General features: G+C 37.0%; 1 non-coding gene across 1 annotated transcript; it reads left to right on the top strand.

Moving 5' to 3' along the window:
- The first annotated feature begins 9,849 nt into the window (after nt 1-9,849).
- LOC131175186 (small nucleolar RNA R71) lies at nt 9,850-9,956 on the top strand. The gene has a single exon (XR_009145348.1). It is a non-coding gene; the product is annotated as a small nucleolar RNA R71 (small nucleolar RNA).
- The last annotated feature ends 950 nt before the right edge of the window (nt 9,957-10,906 follow it).

The following is a 10,906-nucleotide window of genomic DNA, read 5'->3' as shown; positions in this document are numbered from 1 at the left end:
AAACCAAGATTACAGTGTAAACACAGAAAGCAAAAGCGGTTCAGCCGCTGACTTTCTGATTGTTAGAAAGAAAATGGAGAGAGGGGAGGGAGAGAGAGTACGAAGGCAGATATTAAAGGTTGAGTTTATTTATATATATTGAAGACGGAGACTTTTCAAAGCTACTGTGTTGGGAGTCTAATCTTTTTCCATTTAAACTGTTTTTTTTTTTATATTGACTTTGTTAAAATGTCAAAAGCGACAAATAATTTGGAATTTTGTATTATTTGGTGGCAAATATAATTTTTTCTTATGATACAGCTGGTGCGTCCCTACCGCAAGTGCACGGGTCGTACAAGTAGTATAGAAAAGATATCGTTCCCACGAGGAGTTGTGTTAATGATTGAATTTTTGATATAAAAAGTTGAGTAAATTGAAATATTTTTGAAATTAAAGTAATGAATTAATGGGTATTGAGAATGTGAAATCTATGTATGCAAAATTAATAATCTATTCAACAATGTATTAATTAAACTAAAATTGCATCAAATTGAAATAAACAAGTTCAAATATGGCAATATTCAAAATGGCAAGTAATTAAATTCGATTAGAAATTAACAATGGTAAAAAGGCGATTTCGGAGTTCGGAATTTCATATTCGAGCTATTTTGGGATTTTAAATTGGTTATCCAATCTTATGAAACTTATGGGTTTTAAGGAGATTAATTCTTAAATCCTTTGAATTCCCTTTCGAGTGAGACAAAGAGTGCCTTAATCAAACTAATCCTACTTTCGTGGACTTAGAGTTAATTAAGATCCATTAAGTTCTTTAATTAATCTGTGAATCCTCTTAATCCTTAGCCTATTTCTAGGTCTAAGTTAATTAAGTCCAATTTCTTGATTATCTATCACAAGGCCTTCTCCTTTCGGTGCTTCAACCATGGATTAAGAACATTACTTAATGGGATCCTACACTAAGCATGTCATTAAGCACACAAGAAATGAATAAAATTCATTAAGACCACAAAATATGGATTACCCAATCAAAATCCACAAAATATCTCAAATATTACAACCCTTACTCCAGAATCAAAATAAAACTACTCACTATCCATAATGCTTACAAGATATATTTAGTTTAAATGGAAATAAAGCTTTAATCTAAGCTAAGGAATAAGAAATTAAACACTAGAAATGTAGAAAAATGTAAGGAAAGAAAGAAATTTGCAAATCTTGGTTGAAAATGGTGTGGAAGGTGAAAGTGACTCCTCAAATTCTGCCTCTCCTCTTCTTTTCTTTTTCTGCTCCTTGTCTCCCCCTTTAAAATGGGAAAATGGACTATTTATAGTATTTTCTGACATGGAGCCCTAAAATGGTATGTTCTAGGAGGAATTATCTGAGGGAATCTTCTGCCAACTCATTAATGAACTCTTTATGGGACTGCATAAGTGGACTGCATAAGTCATGCAGTCCCTTATGCAGTTTTGGTATTACAGGTCACTTATGCGAAACTGCATGACTTGGTACATAGGTCATGCACAATTCCGTGAAAGTGCATAAGGGAGGCGTGAATGTGCATAAGCTATGCAGTCTCCTTATGCACATTTCGGCTGGTTCTGGAACAGTGATTTTTCTCCTTATGCAGATCTGCATAGCTTATGCGGCAAGTTATGCACAGTTTGGTCAATGCATATTTCAGCTTGAAAACTTGTTTTTGACATCTTTGGCTGTAGAAGACACTCCTCAATGGCAAAATTCTCTTCGATCCTTCAAAAATACCATTTTTCCTACAAAACAAAGTAAAAATTACAAATTAATGTAAAATTGACAACTATGAAAAACTAACTAATTAACTAATGAAATTAGCTAAAAATGACTAATAATCAAATAAAAATGGTTATAAAATTAGACCTAAATGACTATGCAAAATGTATGCATCAAATACCCCCAAACTCAAGCTTTTGCTTGTCCTCAAGCAAACTTTAAAATGTGATGCAAAACTTTTAGGGGTGCCTTATCCAAAGAGCTATGAAAATCACCTATTAAAGTAACTTAACTCACCTTTAGCCATACCAACAATCCATATACCCATCCTTCAAAATGCAAAGAATCTAATGCTTATCCAAGCTTTCACCGCTTAGCCATCAAGTCAATTATCATTCAAAATCCCCAAACCAACCAATCAAAAGAGAGAGAGTCATGCTCAAAAGGAATTCTAGAACAATCAATAGTCAAAGTGTCTCTATATAGAATGATGGAATTAAATGAATGAATGGATAATTTTCCAATCCCATTGGCAAATTCCCTATTCCTATCTCCACTAATGTAGCAAATACTATCAAGAGATCAAAGGTCTTTTTAGGGATGTAATGGGGCCATGGGGTTCAAAAATGAGGCTAAGAAAAAAAATGGGTAAAAAGGATTCAAAGCATGAGAATATTTTCAATTTTGAAACATAAGGTACACTTTATTATATCTTTTTCTCTTTTTTATATAGGAGAAAGAAATACACAATGAGGATTGTCAAGTGCTAGCATATTTTACAAAACACATAAAATGGAGGGACATTTTGATACTTTAGACTTGTATTTTGCATTTTCTTTTGATGCTTGTCCCTAAAATTTGCCACCCCCAAACTCATTTCTTTTAATACTTTGGGTGGATTTCTTTCATTTTGAATGGCAATAGTGAAAAGAACATATACTAGCATTTTTTACAAGATGACAAGCATTTCTTCTCCCTTTTGTTGTATATTTTTTACTTATATATATATATATATATATATATATATATATATATATATATATATATATATATATATATATATATATGTACCTAATGTTGTAATAATTATTCTCATGAAAAGGGTTGGAGTGTTTGGTTCATTGGCTAGGTAACAATAAGGATTTCAAGAAAAATTAGGGATAAAAAGGCTCAAAGGGGTTTGCAAGGGTAAATTTTAATTGTGAAAAAGGGCCAAAGGTTTAAAATGAGAAGGTTTAAATCAAAGAATGCCTAATCATTTCTCTCTTCAAGTACAAGCTGGTATTTCACCTTGAAAGGTTTAGAAAATTTGTTCTAGGATTGGTGAGACATCATTTGACTACCTTATATCCAATAATTCCCTCTAAACACTTCCATCTCCAAATGACTAGTTGGGTGGCTTTTTGGCTAAGAAGATATAGGCAAGGGATAGACACTTCAAAACCTTGCACATCTTAGGAAACTTTCAATCCACAAACCCAACTAAAAGGTGAGTCAAATCACTCTCATAGGCACATTTTCAATACTCAAGGGATTTGGCAAAAGATTTTAATGCATGATGCATGATTTCTAAAATGAGTAATGCATTAACTAAATGGAGGAAGTCTATTTGTCTATTTGTGTGCAATGTGTACAATTTCTAAGTGATGTATAATGTGTATGTAAATGTGTAATGTGTGTGTATGTATGGATGTATATGTAAAATATTTACAATATATGTAAATGGAATGGGATGAGATGCTCCTATACTCAAAATGTGAAAAATAAAGCCAAAAATCAAAATGTGCACCCCCAAACTCAAAATTGGACATTGTCCTCAATGTCTCAAGTAGTAGATAACCAAAACTCAAAGCAAATAATATTGACCAGGAATTGTAAAGATTAAGAGCAAAAAGAAAGAGTTACCTGGTATGGAGCAGAGGAGAATGCAAGATATAAAGGGATGCATAAGAAGCTGCACAGGTTATGCAGAGTTAAGTGCTATCCAAAACATGAGCATAAGTAGGGTGCATAAGCCGTGCGGTTCTGCATGAGTGGCAATATGGGTTGCATAGGCTATGCAGGACATTTACATAAGGGGAATACAGCCTGTGCAGTTATGCATAAGTAGCAGAAAGGGTTGCACAGGCTGTGCAAAATATTTGCATAAGGAAATTCATAGCCTGTGCAGTGTATACAAAAGCTGCTGCATGATGATTAGCAAGGGGAAATGTACAACCAGCAGTAGAAGCATTGAAATATATACAGAGTATGGGCAAATATGTACAGAAGGGCAATAAGTGCAATGAAAATCAAAGAAAACTAATGTAATAGCTATCCAATGAAACTTCAAGAAAAACAGAATTTAAAACAAACTAATTCAAAACAAACAAACATAATTCAAAACAAACTATAAATGTTTGAACATATTTACAAAGGAAAAGTCCTACAAGTTGGAACAAAAGTAAAACAAAAACTAATCTAGTTCTATTGTTTTGCCCTTGTCCAAAGATGTTGCTAAGGGGCTGGTAGCTGCTGGTTGCTGTCGAAATGATGGTGCTGGAGGAGGTGATGGAGGTGGAGGTGGCATACCCAGAAAAAGCATAATTTGCTTCACCATCTCCTTCAACTCTTTCTGCTTGTCCCTGGTTTCCATGACAAGGTCAAATAGTTGATCATGACGATCCTTGAGTGTATCAAGACCAGTGTCAAGCTTCCTATCCACAAAATATATATCATCACTAAGCCTTTCAAGATAGGTGAATAAGGCTTTAGTGTTGAATGCAGGAGGGGCTGTGGATGAGGAAGGTTCAGCTGTAGGAGGTGTAGGTGAGCGAGGCTGGGGTGTCTGTGCAGCCGAGGGTGGGGTAGGTTCGATGAGAGTCTTTGTGGGGCTGTTGGAAAAGGTTGGGCTTCTGGTTGTGTAATGGGCTCAGTTTCTGCTGCAGGTTGTGCAATGTCAGAATGTGGCAAACTGAACCCTGTTTTGGTTAAGTGTGCAGTATCAAAATATAAAGTGTCCACAAGTGCTGGTATTGGGTGCTCTTCAGGATTAAAACTAAAATGCTTGGCTATGACAGTTATGAGCCCACCCAAAACAATGTCACCTATGGATTTGGTGGCAATATGTAGCACATGCTCACAAAAGAAATAACCAGGAGAAACCTTGACCTTGTGAAATGCACACCATAACATAAATAATTCAGATTTCCCCACAGCACCAGAACTAGTCACTCTGCCCAATATGGTGCTAGCAATCAGCCTATGAATAAGCCTAAGTGCAGGGTCAAGTATTTGGGAGGTTTTTGATCTTCCAGCAGAGAAAGTTTGGGGTTGGTTTGTGATAATTCTCCAAAATTGGGCAGCATTCCAAATACCCTTGTTGGCTACCTCTACTCCAGTATGTGGCACCCAAAATAACCCATCAATTGCAAAACCAAAAATTCTATGAAATTGGTCCAATGACAGCTCTCTATTTTGCCCCAAACATCTAAATTTCATAATTGGCTTATGGTCTACATCATGCAATTTGAGGGTAGCAGAGAATGAAGAAATAAACTCCAAAACTAGAGTTGGATAAACTATCTCTTGCTTATGCACAAATTCCATCCAACCCATACCATCAAGATATGCAACTACATTATCAAATAAACCAAGAGATTGTAGAGAATCGGCAGAAATATACCTAGTGGGTTGTACCCTCCTATCGTTGAGTCTCTTAAAAGCTGCCTTTTGAATTGTATCAGGAAGAGGCCAAGGTAGCTTTGATACCTATGAAGCTACTGAAATTGGCTTTTTGCTGGAAGAAGGTGTGGAGGCTGGAGCTTTTGGCTTTTTGGGTGGTGGTTCCGACAATGGGGTGGGTGGTTCTTTGCGTTTGGATAGAGGAGGGGCAGAGGACATGGGTCGCACAGATTTCGACCGGATTTTTCGTTTGTACGTGGTTGTGGGAGGTGGTGGGGGTGTTTCTTGTGAAGGGGAATTAGGGTTAGGAGGTATTGTTGACAATGGTGAAACCTGGAGAGGGGAAGCTGGACGGGAATGGGGAGGCGACTCCATTGCCGATGGAGAGGATGGAGAGATAAGGGCGGAAATGAAAATGCAGGGGGAAGTTTAGGGTTTATGTGGTGAAAATGCTAGTGGAGAAGAAGGGAGAGAGGCAATGCCGGAAGAAATGGAGGTTGAAGGACGGTCGTGGATAGAAGAGTCGGGAAGTGGAGGTGGGAATTTTGGTTATCGAAAAGGAATTTGATTTGAATCGGGTTTGTGTAGAGACTGCATAAGTGAAAAGTGATTTATGCATAACCTGTGCACTCTTTTATACATGTTTCAGAATGATTTGAACTTCAGATAAATAGCTCATGCACAAGTGCATAAGTCATGCACTGTCCTTATGCACTGTTCGGCAGGTATTGAAATCTTGGGTTGGTGGTCATGCAGTTGTGCATAAGTCATGCACCTTCCTTATGCACCTCTTGGTGGGTTTTGGTGTTTGGAAAATGTGGTTATGCAGTTGTGCATAAGCTATGCCCTCTACTTATGCATGTTTCGGTGACTTTTAAAATTTGAGGAGTGAAGTCATGCGGGAGTGCATAAGTTATGCACTCCCTTTATGCACCTCTCGGCGGATTTGGCTTTTCAGAGAATCGGGTCATGCAGAAGTGCATAGGTCATGCACTCTGCTCATGCACTCTTCGGCAACTTTTGGAATTTGGGTTGGTGGTCATGCAGGTGTGCGTAAGCTATGCACTCTGCTTATGCACTCTTCGGTGGGTTTTGAGATTCAGAGTGTGAGGTCATGCAGAAGTGCATAAGCTATGCACTCTGCTTATGCACCCCTCGGCAAGTGTGGAATTTTCGGATTTCTGGTCATGCAGAAGTGCATAAGTCATGCACTCTGCTTATGCAGACTTCGGCAGGTTTGGAGATTCAGAATTTCTGGTCATGCAGAAGTGCATAAGTTATGCACTCTGCTTATGCAGACTTCGGCAGAGAGAGAAAATGAAGAATTTGAAGTTATGCAAATGTGCATAAGTCATGCACTCTGCTTATACAGGTTTCGAAAGATATGAAATTTGACAAAATTAAGCTATGCAGAGTTGCATAAGCTATGCACTCTCCTTATGCACTTGCAATAAAGGTGAAAAATGGCAAGAATTGTGGTTATGCAGGATTGCATAAGCTATGCAGTTGCTTATGCACAATTCAACAAGATTAAGATTGCAATGGAACATGAATTGCAAGGGTGAAAAATACCTTAGAATGAAGAAATATAATTCCATGAAGTATAAACCATGAGAAATTTTCATCAAAAACACATCAATACATACAAAATCCATCAAAATTTCATCACACAAGCATGTAAAAGTAAATCCTGCATAAAAGGCATTTGTGACCCATGCCATTTTGACTCGAATTCTGCAAATCAACATTTAGCACATTAAAAACTCAATAAAATCTGCATAAAGTTGCATCTATTCACAAATGATGACCTCCCTAAGTCATGCCAAGAAAATGCAATATTGTCCACCTTGAATCCACAACCCAAGTAAGCTCAAAACTGCAAAAATGGCTCACTTACCACCATATTAACATTAAAAGCACATATACTTAAAAGTCACACACCCCACCTCACCAAAAACACAAGCCATTTGCTGCAGACACCCTTTTTGCTGCAGATTTCATTTTTCCTCTCTGCATAAACCAGATTGCAGCTCAAGGACATAATTCATCTGCTGCAGACCTTTCCTTGCTGCAGATTTCATTTTTCCTCTCTGCATAAACCAGGTGGCAGACCCTGCACTGGTTATGCAGCAAAAATCAATCAATTTGTAGGAGATTTAAAGAACATAATTTTAGGTTAAGGGTCACTCCCCAACAGTTCACCAACCTTCCTCCATTGAAATATATCTACAAGGGACAAAATTTTAACAATGTCAAAAATTGAATTTGGGGAGATTCAAGATAAAAACAAAAGCAATGAAAGTAAAAGTAAATCAGCAAAATAAAAATAAAAGGACTTGGGATGCCTCCCAAGAGGGCTAATTTATAGTCCTTAGCTGGACTTTTGTCATTTTTCATGGTGCCTGGAATTGGAATTTATTGCCTCTGTTTCCAATAGGTGCTTCAATGAATCTATACTTCATTTTCTTTCCATCACATGAGAAGATCCTTGTTGCTTTGTCTAAAAATCCAACCATTTCTTTCTTGACAACCTTTGGTGTATCTTTTTCTTTGAGAGATGGTTGCTTGACCTCACTTTTCTCCACTTGCTCAAGTTGAAAGATTGATGCCATATGACAAGGTGGATTACCCTTTAAATGTTGTGCAAATGCAGCCTCTTTTGGATTTTCATCATTGATACTCCCTTCATGGATAAGACAACTTTCAAGAGAAGCCTTCAGATAGCTCTTTCTAAAGTGCTCTTTTACTAACTCATCAACTATATCAATTCTCAAACAAGAGTCTACATCTTCATGTTGCTTCTTCTTATCATTGCCAATATTGAAGACTAAATGATCCTCTCCGACTCTGAGAGTAAGCTTCTCACCTTTCACGTCAATCAAAGCACCAGCTGTAGCTAGGAAAGGCCTCCCCAAAATAATTGGAATATTAAAATCTTCCTCCATGTCTAAGATGACAAAGTCAACAGGTATATAGAACTTTCCAACCTTCAGAGGCACATTCTCCAAAATCCCTTCAGGATACTTGATTGATCTGTCAGCTAACTGAAGAGAAATATGGGTTGGCTTTAGATCTCCCATATTGAGCTTCTCATAAATTGAGAGGGGCATGAGGCTAACACTAGCCCCTAAATCACATAAGGCTTTTGTAGAACATGATTCCCCAATGTGGCATGGAATTGAAAAACTCCCTGGATCCTTGAGCTTTGGGGGAAGTTTTCTTTGGAGGATAGCACTGCATTCCTCAGTTAAGGCTACAGTTTCATCATCTTCAAGTTTCCTCTTGTTTGAGAGAATTTCTTTCAAGAATTTTGCATAAGAGGGCATTTGTGAAAGAGCATCAACAAACGGCACATTTATGTAAAGCTTCTTCAAAACCTCTAAGAACTTCCCAAATTGCTTATCAAGCTTGGCTTTTTGAAATCTTTGTGGAAAGGGAAGTTGTGGCTTGTAGGGTTCAGGAGGTATATATTTCTCTTCCTTTTCTTCAATTTCCTCTTTACATTTTTCTGTACTCTCTTGTTTTTCACTCTCATCAGTTTCTTTCTTATTTTCTCTCTTCTCACTATTTTCACTCTTCTCATCATTTATAACTTTCCCACTTCTTAAAGTAATAGCTTGACACTGCTCTCTTGGGTTTTCTGGTTGACTTGGAAGTTTTCCAAAAGACTTGGCACTTGAGGAAGATGCTTGTTGTGCAATCTGATTTTCCAGCATTCTGTTATGTGTTTGCATCTGTTCTAGCCTTGCTTTCATCTCTCTCATCTCCTCATCATGCTTATTTTGGTTAGCAAGAATTTGTTGCAATAAAGCTTCAGTGGTGGAATTTTGTTCTTGCTGTTTTGGTGGAGGATTCATATTTTTCTGCTAAAAATTAGGCAATGGTTGCCTATTTTGCTGATATGGAACTCCTTGCTGCTGTTGTGGTTGAAAATTCTGATTTGGAACTTGACTTTGCTGATTTCCCCATGAAAAGTTGGGATGATTCCTCCAATTTGGATTGTAAGTTTGAGAATAAGGATTCCCCATTTGCTTGTTTCCATAATTACTAACATATGCAGATTGTTCTCCATAATCTACTCCACAGCTGGTAGTTCCCTCTGCATAAGCAACTTGTTGTGAACTTTCAGCTGATGATGATGAACTAACCAACATACTCAAATCTTCCATCTTCTTAGCAAGGACATTTGTAAGTGCATCAAATTTTGCATTAATCATGTTGAATGGATCAAGATCATACATTCCAGCAGCTTGCCTTTTTTGAGTTGGAGTTGATCCTCTTGGACTACTCCAAAGATGAGTATTCTTTGCAATTTTCTCCAATAGCTCATAAGCTTCATCTTCATGCTTCATAATAAATTCTCCTCCTGTTTGAGCATCAATAATCCCTCTGATTGCAGGAGTGACATTTGTGTAAAAATTCTGATTTATCATCCATTTTGGAATGGCATGATGTGGGCATAATCTCTCTAATTCTTTCCATCTCATCCATGACTCATATAGAGTTTCATCTTCTCTTGGTCTAAAAGCTGTCATTTGATTCCTCAATTCTTGAGTTTTTCCAGGTGGAAAATATTGTGCAAGAAATGCATCAGTGAGTTGCTCCCAATTTGTAATGGAGTTGTGAGGTAAAGAATCAAGCCAATCCAATGCTCTATCTTTCAAAGAGAAGGGGAATAGCTTCAATCTTGCTGCATCATCAGACACTCCAGGTTGTTTTTGCATATCACAAATCATAGCAAATTTCTTCATATGTGTGTGTGGATTTTCAGAAGGATGTCCTCCAAATTGAGAATTTTGAATCATTTGAAGAACTCCAAAATCCATCTTGTAACTATTTGCATCAATTCTTGGTCTTGCTATGCTCTCTCTCAAGTCATCAAAACGAGAAAAAGCATGATCCATCATACTTCCCCTAGGCAGATTAGCATTAACAACTTCTTCGCCATGGGCTGCATCTTCATTGTTTTGACCATTTCCAGCATTACCACCGATTCTAATTCTTTCATCAGCCATGTCTGCTTCAATTTCGGTTTCTCTCAAAGCTTCTTTTCTTTTTCTGGTTTCTTTCTTGTTTGCTTTACAAAATTTCTCAATTTCAGGATTGAACAATAAGGATGTATCACTTGTGCTTCTAGCTCTTCTCATAAAAGATTAAAAGTACCTGAAAAAGAACAAACAAACACAAAATGAAAAGATAACAAAGATAAAACTATAAACAACTAAAATAATCAAGAATTCAATCTTAAACAAACAACTCCCTGGCAACGGTGCCAAAAACTTGGTGCGTCCCTACCGCAAGTGCACGGGTCGTACAAGTAGTATAGAAAAGATATCGTTCCCACGAGGAGTTGTGTTAATGATTGAATTTTTGATATAAAAAGTTGAGTAAATTGAAATATTTTTGAAATTAAAGTAATGAATTAATGGGTATTGAGAATGTGAAATCTATGTATGCAAAATTAATAATCTATTCAACAATGTATTAATTAAACTAAAAT

This window comes from Hevea brasiliensis, chromosome 16 (genome assembly GCF_030052815.1).
Source record: "Hevea brasiliensis isolate MT/VB/25A 57/8 chromosome 16, ASM3005281v1, whole genome shotgun sequence".
NCBI lineage: Eukaryota > Viridiplantae > Streptophyta > Magnoliopsida > Malpighiales > Euphorbiaceae > Hevea > Hevea brasiliensis.
The sequence above is the reverse complement of the archived record's forward strand: the minus strand, read 5'-3'. Positions and strand labels throughout refer to the sequence as shown.